Consider the following 14240-nt stretch of genomic DNA (forward strand, 5'->3'; position numbering starts at 1 on the left):
GAACATGGAAATAATGACAAATCAGTGGTAGAAAGTGGAGTGGTGAGCAGGATCCTCTGCTGCTGTTGGTGTGTATATATGTGTGTGGATGTGTGCAGCACCTGTGGGAATTCTGAGATTGTACAGAGTCCCAGAGACCTTTGACCCTTCCTGCTTTCTGGTTCTCCTGTTGCAGCTTGGCTCCTTTGCTCACAATGGGTATGGATCTGATCCCTTCCCTTCAGTCAAGGAAAGCAGCCTGCTCCCAAAATGTGCATAGGGAACAAATTCAATCACTGCGTGTCTGCCAGACAGGAGTGACTGAACCCAGGCCTCCTCCTGTCATCATTAATCTATTTGCAGTCCTGTATCTGAGTTCACACTTCATGATCTCCAGTGCAGCTTCCCTCTCTGGGCTCCTGGGAGACATGGAAATGCTCTTCTTCCCTTGTGGGAAAAGATGGAAGGAGAAGAGGGAATGGAGCGAGACCTGGGGAAAACAGAGTACCAGAGCTCTGTAAGAGCTTGGGAGCACAACCCAAGGGGTACCACCACATCACTTTGTGATCTCTTCTGTGTAAGGGAGAAAACAGAGCAGGACCCCAGCCTTGGAGCAGGGCTGAATGGATGCCTCGTGTCCAGCAAAGCTTCTCACTGGGCACTTGCTCTGAAGCTCCATGGTTTTGATTTAAGGAGTTTCAAGCAGTGTGACCATGACCAGGAGTGCTTGCACAGCAGTTGTAAATGTTTCCAGTTGTTTTTTACTTGGTCCTGTTTCTCCTGTTTATTTTCCTAAAAGTGCCCAGGATGTGACCCTGCTCCTCTTCCTCAGCACTCACTCCAAACTCCATTTATTCACTACTTCCTGTGAACCATCTTAACCTAAGTACTGTTCAAGGGACAGGAAAGTAAAGGGAGATGGATGTTTACAGAGATGCTGTGGCCTCTTTGGGATCAGGCAGGGTGCTCTGGCACCAGTGCTGGATAGGCTCAGGCAGTCATAAGAACACTAAGAAATGCAGAGTGGTGCTGCTGGGCTGCTGGGGGGTGCAGAGTCATGGAGGATGCTCAGTGCTGGAAGATCTTTAAGTCACTTTTTATTGCAGTGCTACACAGGCACAAAAAAGATCAATATATATTAGTGGCAGAAAGCATAATTTTATATGAAAAGCATCGATCAGCATGTCAGCCATGACAATGTCATTACATCTGCTTTATGATTTGGTTAACATCCCTGTATGAGTAAGGAAATTGTTCCTGTAGACAGATAGAGTTGAGGTGGGGTGGGGGTGAAGGAAGAGTTTAGTAGAGTCTTGTGATTAGAGGGGAGCTCTGTTTCAGTCATTCTTGAACATACAGACAGACTCCAGCCTCATCTGACCCATGGGTAGAGGTGTCTGATGTCTAATCACATGCCTCAACACCACGTGCAGCCACCAAAGCTGTTTAATTCAACCCAAGCAGGCAGTTTGGTTGCTGACCATGCCAGGTTGTGGGCAGACTGGTGGAACACACATGGTTTGTGGAGCCTTGGACTTGCCAGGTGGGCTTGTGTCTGACTCAGCTGGCTGGTCAGCCAAGGTGGGCAGGGGATGTAAGAATGGGCTGGGGGCATTGCCATTCATTGAGCGGGAAAGCTGTCTGGGGATGGCAGTGGCATGGAGGAAACAGAGGAGCTCCATGGTGGCTGAAAGCTCCATGGTGTGATGGAGAGGTGTTTGTGAGGATCTGGTGAGAAAAGGGAAGATGAGGAAGGTGGAAGCTGTTGCAGTTTTATAGCTGGATACACAAAGGGAACAAAGTTCTGAAGCTCCACTGGATGGAGACAGCTGCTGATAAAGCCCCTCCTTGCTGTGGGTCCAGAATGTGGGACCAGCTGTGGTAGAGTTGGAGCTCTGAAGGGTTTATAGCCCTCCCTGTAGACCATGGCCAAGCACAGGGCAACAGCAAGATCCCCTTAGGCCTCTGCAAAAGCAGTTCAAATCCTGCCATTTCCAGGGCTGTGCTGGCCTCAGCAAAGGTTCTGGAGAACAAAGACAGGCATGGAAACAGCAGGCCCTGTGGTTTTCCAGAACACTTGAGTCAGGACTCCAGGGTCAGGATTCCCAGCAGTGCCATTGACTCCCTGAGGACAAGCCATAAGCCAACCAAGTTCACTGCAAATGCACAACTGCTGCCACTTAGATGCCAGGATAATCAGCTCAACAAGAACTGCTTGCTCCAGCCAACGGGGCACAGTGACTTTTCAGAAACATCCTGATGTAAAAATCATGATGGGAGCAAGTAGTTCATCCAGTTCCCAGCCCTGTGATGGATGTAAGACTGGAGAGCGTGCCCTTGGCTTGGTAAAAGCATCCTGACCAGTTTGCAGGCTGGTTGTGAGTCTTAATTTAGGTGTTTGTAGATAAAAGGTGTCATTAAATGAAGATGAGTGGCTCTGTCTGGCTATCTGAATGATGAGTGAGGTGTTCCCTACGATCAGAAGGGACCTGCTTGTGCACCCTGAAATACAGTTTTTAAGACAGCTGTTTCTGCTTTCCCATCCCACCTAATCCCACAGTCAGCCCTTTTGTCATCAGGAAAGGCCATTGAGAAGGTGGTACAGTCAGAAAACTTGGCTTAAAAGGGCACAGGCACCTACAACCCACCTGTGTTTCAGCTGCTGCTGTGGATCTGCTATCCCCAGTGTTGGAGGCAGGAGGCTGAGGGATCTCCAGAGTCTAGGAGCTCAGGACTGGAGCATGCTGTGGGTCTGGCATCAGCTTGTTTATCCCTAGAGAGCATGGGATGTCTGTAACACAGTGTAGGTGAGGCTGGCTAGGGCCTGAGGGTTGTGTGGCATCAAAGAGCACTGGGAAGAAACGAGTTTGTGGTCCCATTTTTCCTCTGCCAGTTGCAATGCATTTGCTGCATGGAGTCTCAGTGAGAGAACCATTAATTTTGTATTAGGACATAAAAACAGTTTGAGCTGAACAGACCCATAGTCCTTCCAGCCCAGTATCCTGTCTCCACCAGAAGCCAAGATGCCTTAGAGGAAGGCATAAAAATCCCATAATGCCTGTAATTGTTCAATGCTACCCTGTAGGGGGAGATTTCACCCCAACCCCAGCTGGCAGGCAGCTTATACCCTCAAGCAGGAGAATCAATAGCCGTTATGATTTTCATTAGAACTGGTTTCACTGCAAATGCTGTTTGTATTCATGTAAATGTCTAATCCTGTTGGGAAGCTCTCTAGTGCTGTTTGTTATACTGTGCTTTTGATGTCCTGTAAAGGGGCTGATTTCCTCAGATACGGTGTTAAGGATAGGTCCTGGATGATCTGCCACAGCCTGCTCTTGGAGAGCAGAAGACTTGGAGAGCAGAAGACCCCCTCACCACCATCCCAGCTAGCCCCAGCCCATTCTTGTGCTCTTTTTTTAAATATTAACCCTCCCCTTTGCACTGCTGTAGAGTGACCATGGTGGGGAGGAGCAGCACTTAGGGTTCCCATCCTATGTTGGGTTTCGGCTCATGTATCACCCTATGAGTAGCTGTGTACCAAACATAAGTTTCTTTGCCTATGGAATATTTGCAGGATATTGCTTAGAAATGGACTGTGGGGCTAACAGGTGGTGGATCTGTAGCCAAGTGTTAAAGATGTCCCTGCTTACTGCAGAGGGGTGGAACTAGATGACTTCTAAAGGCCCCTTCCAACCAAAACCATTCTATGATTTTCACTAAGTAAGTAAAAACATAGATTTTCTCCCAAGGAAGAAGACCCACTCACAGCTAGCCATCTTTAGGGTAGATGCCCAGCCCAGAGATGGCCTTTCCCCCTTAGCTGCCTTCCCTCAACCCCCACCAGCCCTGACCATGGGAGAAGTTTGAAAAATGAGCCATGAAGGAGTGGCAAAGGTGTGTTTGCCTGCTAGCAAAACAAGGAGGGGAATGGAGACAGGAGAGCAGGCCTCGACATGTCTGATGGGGAGGAGGTGACACAGCCCATGATAATCAGACCATCAAATCTAGCAAAGGCACCAGCACACACAGTGGGGCTCAGGGAAACAAATGTTCTGTAGGAACAATAACTCTCCAATAACAATCAATAATAAATATCTGCAATAATTTTTTTTCTGCTGAGCCAGTGCTTAATCCTATTATTCAGCCTCCAGGTCAAATTGTCCTCAAACCACAGTGCAGAGGCCTGATAAGTTTACGGAGATGTACAGGCGGGACTGAGAGGAAATTTTGGCTCAGAAATCTGGTTGTAGAAGTCTCTCAAATGTCAGCTTTTGTTTCCTGTGCCTCCTGCCTGCCAGCCCTCCCGCCTCCAGAAACCTCTGCATCAGAGGGAATCGCTCCTCCTGCTCCATCCCCCCTTCATCTATCCCACATCTCCCCATGAGCCTCACTTGCCAACTAAAAAGAATGCCAGAACTGCCTGAGACAGTCACAGAATTGGCTTTAAATCCTTACAGTTTACAAATCTGGCTTTAACTCTTTTTATTTATTGTAGGCCTGGGGAGGAGGGGTTTAATCTTTGGGCCGCATTCTCAGACTTTTCAGCTGTGAGAGTTAAGAGTGCCATTTTTGCAGTAACAAAGTGGATTTCTCTGTGCAGACACGGGGCCCCAGGAGTGAGGGATTGAAGAACAAGACCCTGTTTCTGAAAGCTCTCCAGTAAAGTCCAGGCTTTTGGCATTTTGGAGCTTCCAGGGCTAATGTCTTCCAGGACAATATCTTTATTGATTCTTATTTCACCAACTCTAATCCTGTGGAGCACATCAGCCCCCACTAGATTGTTGTTTGTATTGTAGAGTACAGGCTCGAGGTTTGCCCAGGGCTGCCTAGATCTGATGTTGGGTTTGTGGTGCTGGGGTGTCCAGGGGCAAAGTCCATGTCCCATCTTTGGTGACCATGTGCCATCTGGCACTGGCCAGTTTGGGGTTTGGGGTATGAATGTGCTCCTAGCTAAGGGTGCTGGCAGGAGTCTTGGAGATTGAGGCAGTCTACTTCTGGGGTTAAGAGCAAAGACAAAGAGAATTTTACCTCTCTGCTGGCTTGTGTTTTGAGCTCTTTTGCAGATGGGTAGAGGACACAGAAGGGCAGAAAAACCCTTTCTCAATCCCATGTCTGGTCAGGCAAGGAATTGCATAATGATGCAGGTGTTCCAGCTGTGCTGTTCAAGTGCAAATGACTTTGCTGGGTGTTGCTTCTGTCTTGGTTTACTCTGGGCTTGGGGCTACCAGGCTGGGGTAGAAAAATGACTTGCAAATGTTAGCCAGGTATTTTCTTGGCTTGGCAGCTGTGTGACAGCCATAGCTGAGGAGAGGTGTCACTTTTTCCTAAGCACAGCCACACTTTTGAGCTAGTGATTCATCCTTCAGGTGATTTTTCACCCACAGCAGCATCCTTCCTGAAAAGCTCAGTGTTCCTGAACTGAAGTGAATGCTGCTAGTGTGTGAGAACATCTACTATCTTTTTACTATCCTTTGAACAGTGGGATGTGCCTCAGCAGGTATAGTACCAGATCACTCCTCCTGTGTTGCTTTGGTATCAATTTCTCTTGCACAGCCACAGAAGTCCTGCTAACAGGACAGGAAGGGGTTGAGTTGGGACAGAAAGAGATGCCAGATGGTGTGACATGGGTGTTGTGAGACACCAGGCTCAGGGCTGGTGACGTTGCATGCTTGGGGTTTCCTTCATGCCAGGTGAGCTGATCATGAAATTTCATGATTCCCTGTAACTCCTTCCCTCCCTGTGGCTGTCTGAGCTCAATTATGTTTTCTAGAGATGGGAGATGCCTGGGATGTGTTTGTTTTCCTCTTCTTGACCTTTGATATCTCTTCCCTAATCAAGGGAGACTTCTGCAGCTTAGGGTTGACCTTCTCTGCCTAGGCTGGATGAGTGCTCCATTGGTGAGCAGGTATTAATGGCAGGGGAGGGCAGGAGCTGTGATAACTCAGTCTGGCAGCCTCAGCACCAATGTGATGGAATAGTCTTTGGAGACCCAAAGAGCTTCAGTCAGCGCTTCTTTCTGAAATGAGTTGTAAAAGGAGGAAAGGCCCTGAAAAGCTGGAGGTGGGGACAGAAATCGAGACTTTTAAAGTCAAGGCAGTTTAAGAAAGAGGTTGAGGTGATGCCATCCCTGAAACCTGGGCTGATGTTGGTAAATCTGGACTTGATCCTGCTCTTCCTACCAATGAAACTCCTGCTTGTGTCCACCCCTGAAGGTGTTAGGGTTGTGCCTGGTGTGTGTTGAGAGAAGGGAGGTCCCCACAGTTGCTGTCACATGCACTCAGCCCAGCTGAGGAACACTTTAGAGGAAAGGAATATCTGGGTAGGGCAGAAGGCAGGAAGGCAGTGCCGTTTGGGCTCGCTGCCTTGTGGCATCTGCCTGGCTTTAGAGCTTCTCCCTGCAGCTGAGTGCTCTTCTGTCCCAGGTTGGAGCACCCCAGACCCAGGGACTTGTGGTTCTTCCTTTGGGAGGGTGTGACTGGGTAGAGGCTTGCTGGCAGCAGTGTGGTTTCTTTTTAACAACGGAATAGAAGAGAGGAAATGTATTTTTCCTCTGCCAAAGATATATATGCATCTGTCTCCCCCAGACCATCTCACTGTTTCTCTGAGCCCCAGGCAGGCTTTTGAGAGCTGGCTGTGGCTCAGTTTCCTACTGCTTAAGACTCTCCCCTTTAGCAGTCAGTTGGGTTTTGGGTTCCCTGAGTTCACACCTTGGACTTTGTGGTCAAAGGACTGCGTGGAGCATGTTCCGTGGTGGCGCAGTGTGAATGTGGAAACCTCATTCTTTGTTCTCTCAATAATGGTGGTGGCGATGTCAAAGTCCCATCCCTATTGCCTGCATATGGCTTTCATCACCCTCCTATGAAGCTAAGCCAGCTTGTTAACACTGTGCACATCCCAGCACCCAGTTCTGTAAAACAGATCAGCTGCTCTTGCTGCAGTGTGCAGTGGTGAGGAGCTGTGGTGTGTTGCAAAATAATTATTTCCTGATGTCATGCTGGCCTGAAGTTATGCCATGACACTTCAGGAGTGGGAAGGAACTTTTGTCTGTGAGCAGGGTTGCCACTTGGCTCTGTTTCTCATATTTCTGTGTCCCCTACACAGCAGTGAGACAACTTTGTGTCCAGGAAGGTTACCCCAGCACTTGGTGCCCTCAGCTCTGAGTTGGGGCAGTTTGTCACCATTGTACATCTGGAGGTCAGTGATCTGCACCTGCTTTGTACATGTGCACATTCTGAGGCATGACAGAAGGATCTTGGTTACCTCTGTCGCTGTCCTCATACTCCCTGCAGCCCCGGTGCTTGTTGCCCCCAGGTTGTGGTATGGGGCTGGAAGGGTGGAATTCCCAGACTGGCAGCAGCCTGGGCAAGGGAACCACTTCAGTCATTGCATTGGAGTAGTCCTCCCTCAAATATTTTCTGCCACTGATTCTTACCAGTCTTGTGGCATCCTCAAATGAGGCACAGGGGATTACAAAGCAGTCAGCTTTCATTTAAAGCCTGACCTTGGCACCAGGCTGTTAGCGTGGCAAGGAAGAGAAATGAGTTAGCTGGCAGCCTGCCTGTGTGTGGCAAGGGCTCTTTAAAGCCTCAAAGGATGCATTAGTTGGATGTCAGAGGCTTTGTTTGTGGCATTCTCCAGAATAATCATCCTCCTTCTGTCTGTGTGTACATGAATCTCCTCCCTTTCTGAATCTCCAATGCTTCCCCATCCTGTGTCTGAAGAGCTCAGTTAGACAGCACGGATAACTCCAGTGAGACAGATGGAGATGGATCCAGGCCTCTGTGGGGACAGCTGCGTCCCTGACAGTCCCCTCTGGTCGTGCACCTGTTAGGGACTATACTTAGCATGGGAAAACTTTCCAGAAAAGAGAATCCAGGGGAGAAGTGAGGAGACAGAAAGGCTTGGAATTTGGCCTCATTCTCCCTCACTGTTCCTGAAGCTCCAAAAAATGCTTCCTAGGAGTAGCATCCAAAAACGACAGTCAGGTGAAAAGCAGACAGTGTACCAAGGCATGCTGGCACTGTTTGGAGACAGCCTGAGCAAGTGACGGCTTCATAACTCTTGGGTGAACTGCCAGGGAGCCTGGTGTGTTTGTCCTGACAGGCCCCAGTGGTCCAGATCACTCAGCAGCTGCCATATGGGATCTCTGGTAGATACTGAGTGAGACACGTGCTGGGGGGTCACAGGTTGAGCCTTCACGGTAGCGAGGCGTGAGGCAGTGCAGGCTCCCACATCCATCACGTGTCACCTGGGAACCCTGAGGTCCCTCTGATGCCCCTGATCCAAGCAGCCCCCGTTCCTGAGGCACTCAGCAAGCTGTCTGCCTGCTCTCCAACACGTCTGCCACAGCTCCAGCCATCCACCTGCCTGACCATCATCCCTGAGCTCCTGGGGAATGAATGGTAGAGGAAAACCTCAGCACTCCACAAAAGTCTCTGTGAGGAAGCAGAAGGCTTTTCAGCTCCTTTTTCTATAAATGAAGAACCTGAAGTTAGGTGCCCATGCTCTGATGGTAATTAAATGTGCTTTTAGCCTTGTCCCACTTCCTACAGCCAGGGCTCCCCGGGAGCCTTGCAGAGAGGCAGACTGAAATCTGATGTCTCGCCTGAGCAGAGACAGCAGATCCAGGTAGATTCAGAGGCCACATTTTCTTCTACCATTCTTTGATAAATGATAAGCTGCATTCTCACCAGACAAAACTCCCGCTGGCACAGGAGGGGCCCGATGGCCAGCCCTGCTGTGTCACTTACGATGTACCCCCTCTCCAGACCATCCCCTCATCCTTCTCCCTGGGGAACTGCTCCTGAGCTCCTTCTCTGGGGAACCACCCCTGCCCAGGGCTCCAGCTGGTGAAGAGTGAAACTTGATTGGTGCTTGAACACTGCAGGAGCCTTTGAGTGAATGAGAATCCAGCAGCTCTTAAATGCCTCCTGGTGCTGCTAACAGGTGCCCTTGCCTCCCTGGAAGGATAGTGGGCTGCATCTTTGGCTCTGCCCCTCCTCACACCCCCTCTTCCGCCTGCTCTCCACCCGTGCAGGCAGCGTTGCCATGCTTATGGCCACCTGGGCTGTTGCTTAGTAGTGGGGATTTGCTGTGCTTCCATGAAAAATGCAGCAGCAGCCTTGAACTGCTCTTTGGCTAAATTGAGTTTGGTTTTCCAGTCACTGCAGCTCTCAGCTCTCCTCCTGTGCCCTGTTGCTGTGCCCTCTTAGCAAGAAGCAGGAAAACTTGTTATTTGCACTTAGGAGCCACTGAGTACTGTGAGGTTTTACTAAACATCTGAATGATGTTCAGGCAGTGGTTCCCCAGCTTTGGGGGGAAGGTCTGGGTATGAAGCCAAGAAAGGAAGAGGGAATGCAGCATATTGTGGGGATAACTGCACCATCTCCAGCTGATAGGATAAATCCTAGCTGCCTCATCTGGATTTTTGTGGCACTGAAACACTGACATTTTGCATTTTACACAGCTGTGCAGCAGGTGTGAACAGGGACATCTTATCATTTCCAGATACTCTGGTCCTGCTGGAACCAGTGATCACTGTGCCAGCTCTGATGCCACCAGATTGGGTTCTGTGCCACTGGAAGTGAGGAAATGCTTGTCTTCTGTCAGCGGCCACTTGAAGCTTTTTCTTCTTAAGGAAATTTGGGATAATCTTTCTCACATTTCCCAACTTTCCCCTGTGGTGTTAGGAAGTGACATCCCACCTGTTCCTACTTGGGAGTGAGGAAAACGGGGAGGTCTTTCCTGATCTCAGTTATGAGGGTGGATTTGGATGAAACTGGTAAGCATGAGATACCTGGATAACTTGTGTGTGACTTGCAAGGTGCTGAACCTCTCTCAGAGGCTTTCCTGGAACCAGAGGCACTACCTAACATAAATTGCTTCAGTCAATGTGCTTTATTGGACTACATCAAAGAGGAATCAATAAAGAGTTTTAAAAAAGGCCCAAAAACGGGCTTACTAAGCCGGACCAAGTCATTAACAGATGAGAGTGCTGTGGAGGTCAGGTTTCATCTGGCATTCATGAAAATAGGGGGGTTCTGGCATGGTCGGAGGGTGATTCATTGCACTGGAATATTTCAGGGGAGGAGGATCATAGGGGAGTCATTAAAACACTGCTGCAAAGAGAGGGGCTCCTTGTGTGTCAGGTTTCTGCCTCCAAGTTTACTGTCACAGATGCGTGCTGATAACATTTCTATCAGCATGAGTTATCTGTTTCCAGTTAACCTAGATAAAAGCCTGAATATGGTTATTACGTTCTAAGGTTGCTGGAACTTGTTAATAATTTAGAATAATAAAGTCAGTCACATTAATTCACTCCTAAAACTGAGCTTATTTGCATTGGCTTGTCTTTTTTCTTTTTTTTTTTTTTGTAACAGCTCTCTCAGCAGGCACAGCTTTGTATAAGCTTTTTGTATGTGCTTGTGAGTGTTTGTGTGCATACGTAATTTCCTTCACCGACTTACAACCAAAAGAGACTGAGCTGGGTTTAAATGTTGTACAAGAAAAATAGTTTCTCCCTGCCTGTGAATATATTCAGTGAAGTCCCACTCCAAAGTGAAGCCCAATAGCTAAGGTATAAATCCATGGGGAAAAATGGGGTTTGTAATGGAAATGCTCCCTCCTTTTAAATTATAAGCTAGGCGTGTGTGAAGCTGAAATTCATCCTGCAGCATCCAGACGGTGCCTCAAGCTGGCTGCACATTCCCAGAAATAAAGAAAAATACCACAGCCTACCTGCAAAATGACCTTTCTGCTAACACTGGCTTGCAGCTCAGAAGCTTTTGTGCTCTAAGAGGCAGGGTAAGATACATGAAGTGACAGATTGCTGTTGACAGCCAAAGGCTCTTTCAGCTGCATTTCTCTACAGCCACAGTGATATATCCAGGGGCTTGTTAGAGGAACAGCAGCACCAGCCAATAACCAGTTGGCCTAAACCCTAGAGATAGACCGTATGTCCCACACTCTGTTTCCTGATTTGCAAATGTGGAGGAAATTCACCTGCTGTATCACTTCTCTCCCTGCGTGTTAATACAGCAGAGAAACTCACTGGTGCATTTATCTTCTAAAGCTATGCCTAAATCTATAAATAATCATGTTTGTATCTGTGTTTGCATGTGTGTGCATATCAATGTGTCCAGGTATTTATTATAAGTGAGGCTTGTGGCAGAGCAGTCCAGAAAATGGTAAATCTTTTTGTGCAAATCATGCTTTTTTGGAAGAAAGGAGAGCAGGAGTGACAAATTGGCCCTGAATCATGCTGATTTTTTGTTTTTTCCAAGGCAAAGCAATTTCAGGGAAAGGGTCTCCCAAAAAGTCCACTTTCAGGAGGTAGCTCAATTGAATTTCTGGTTGCTGGCTGCCTGCCTGGAAGGCCTCTTGTCACTTATACTTTCTTCCAACAAGGCAGAAGGCGGCATTGACAGCAGCCTTCCCACCAGGCTGTTAGAGAAGCAGGGAAGCCAGATGCTTTGCCTCCTTGCTCCCTCCCCCTTCTGCAGCCCAAGAGCCAGAGAGGGAAGTTGCTTTACTTCTCCATCTTCGTTCTCCAGTGTTCCTGGTCTGACCCAGCAGGGATCCTGAGGGATGAAATAATGCCTGGGAATTAGTTGAGTTCTCTGTGTGTGCACAAAAGGGCTCCTATCCATTGAGGGATAGGAGTGTGCGTGTCTCACAGTAAAGAATTGCCATGCTTTTGTGCAGAAAAGTAAAATTATTCTTTTGCACAGAAGGTTTACATGAGAGGTGTATGGGTTGAAATGAGCTGATATAAAAGCCTCTCCCCTAGAGCAAAACCAGGGCAAAGAGTTGTATAATGTGATTTCAGAACTTCCATTCTAAACTCACTTCTAAACTCACCCTCAGCCTGTGCAGTCTGGGTAATTGCATATAGGGTAGGTTGTAGGTGATAGCTAAAATATCCCTACCATTTTTTCTGCAAGGGCAGAATGCTCAGCACCTCTCTTTTCTTCTTTGTATAGGTTTATCATCTTTAGACGGTAAGCAATGGCAGAAGGTTTCTGTTGCTGTTGAATTAACATTTCTGTATGCATCATTTAACTAGATCATTTGCTGACTCTAGAATTTTTGTGTAGTCAAATTGGTTTTTCTGTTCTAACATTCTTACATGAGTTAAAATGATGTGGAGAATGGACCCCTTCCTTTTAGATTCAGGGCTGTAGCAGGCTAAGGTTCTCTAATGCAGTTTTTTTGAGACAGGACCTGCTCTGAGTCAGGGATTGTGCATTACCAGTTTCCAGCACACACCACTAAGTTCTTGCTCTCCCATTCCAGCCTGCTGACAACTGCAGAATGGCATGGCAAATTGGTAGTGGAGCCAGAAAATGACACCATCTCCTTCCCCAGGCTCATCTTTTTGCCAAAAGCTCTGCATGCCAGCTGAGATGAGAGCTCTTCTCTGCTAATCTCACCTGTACTGAAGCAGGTGAATGTCTGTGAAACCTGTTGGCTCTGCTGGGGGTCATCCAGGCATCTTGCAAAGCAACAGTAAAGGATTTCATGAAAACACATACTGTCCTTTTCTCTTCCTCCTCTCTCATGCTTCATGTCTTCTCCATACCTAGGAGTTGTATCACTCTCTACCCAGTGTGTGCTTGTAGCCTCCCTCCTTCTGCTACTGGTCTCTTGGTCCCTCTGCCACCTTCCCCAGGCAGGGAGAACTGTGATGGAGCAGACATTCCTCCTCCTTCTTTGGCATGCATTGCTGCCTGGGCCACTGCAGGCAGGAATGAACATCAGCCTTGGGCAAACCATCAACATTTGTACCTTGCAGCGTGTCAAAAAGCATCGCCAAGGACAGCCTTTGGAAATATTTTAATTACCCCTGGTTAAACTGGCCATTGACTCATTTGAGGTGAAGATCACAAATGGAGGCAAAGTCTAGTGGAAATTCTAGGCTTAGAGTCATATTTAAGCAAAATTTTTGAAGCCTGTCTAATTGGTATGGTTTAACAGCTATCACCAAATTGAAACAGTTCTGATGTATGTGAAAAGCAGTATCAGTCATGCAGCTCTTGCACAGTATTGTCAGGTGGATGAACAGGGGGCTGCTTATCAAAGAATCAGCCAAATCACCAACGTGTTTCTGAGTAGATTTATAGTCAGAATAATTCTTTAATGGACCAGATCAAAAAAAGAATTTTATTTTTTGTTTCTCCAGGCTTGCCAGTGAATGAAGAGCTTGTGTCTGCCTGACTGTTTTCAGATCAAGTCATCTTTGCCAGCCAAAGCAGATTCTTCTCACCTTCTTCCAAGAGTCATAAACTTAAAAAACCTGTGTCAGAGTGAAGTGTCTCTACAGTCTTAGCCATGAAAAGAGGTGATTATATTCCTCCCTAATAATGCAGTTTCCCAGAAGGAAGTTATCAAACATAGAGAAGCGTGAACCTTCCTCTGTTCCATTGACATGCACTGCTAGAAAGATTTCTTTCAGTATTAAGGTATTTGCAGTGAAACTTAAAAATGGGAGGCCAGTTTATTAATTACATATTTTACAGTTACTGAAAGATAATATTTAACAGAAATAATTGCAGGCATCTGCATTGATGACACAATTAATTTTCAGTAATAAACAGTTTGTGTCCCCCTTGTAGGACTGTTTAGTTACAGAGACAAATCCAGCCTTGTGCTAAGCCCCTCTTACCTCTTTCCATTTGCAGGAGATGAAACGCTCTCCTGCTCAGTGTGTACAGAACAGACTGGAGCAGAGCTGCAGGAACAGGAAAACTACAGTGAAATCTGAATTCTTTGCTAATGTTTCGTTGCCTGCTTTGAGGAAAACAGTGATCACATGCTCAGACATCAGCCCCAGGCAAGTACAGATACCATACACCAGCTCTGCCAACACACTGTAGTCTGTATCTGGCTCTCTCCATTCTTGTCTATCCCTCACAGCACTACTGCAGGCTCCAGGAGGTGCAAAAGCCTTGTTCTGCAGGGCTCAGGTACTTCACCCTGCTGCTTCTTAGCAACCTCTTCCATTTCTGCTGACAGGAAGCTCTTGTCACACTCATCTCAGCTTGTGTTCAAGCTATTTTCAAAACTTGGTCATGGATATACATTAGTTGTCCATGGAGTAACTTGACAGGTTGTCAGAGCAAACACCCCTTTAGTGTCTGACACAATGAGTTACTGGGTGGCTGCTTGTACTCTGACATCTGTAGAATGGGAGAGCTTATTTTGCAGCATCACTGGTAATTTTTCTATGCTCCTAACACCTTTCTAGTAGGTCAGTAGATTCA

The 14240-nt window shown here is 47.4% G+C and overlaps 1 long non-coding RNA gene across 2 annotated transcripts in view; it reads left to right on the forward strand.

Annotated features, from left to right (window-relative positions):
- The window catches only part of LOC139801074 (uncharacterized), a 50206-nt gene extending 36300 nt beyond the window's left edge, over positions 1–13906 (forward strand). For both annotated transcript variants that reach the window (XR_011728049.1, XR_011728050.1), the window contains exons 3-4: positions 13160–13318; positions 13659–13906. This is a non-coding gene — a long non-coding RNA (uncharacterized lncRNA). The remainder of the gene's footprint in view (positions 1–13159; positions 13319–13658) is intronic.
- The last annotated feature ends 334 nt before the right edge of the window (positions 13907–14240 follow it).

This window comes from Heliangelus exortis, chromosome 11 (genome assembly GCF_036169615.1).
Source record: "Heliangelus exortis chromosome 11, bHelExo1.hap1, whole genome shotgun sequence".
NCBI lineage: Eukaryota > Metazoa > Chordata > Aves > Apodiformes > Trochilidae > Heliangelus > Heliangelus exortis.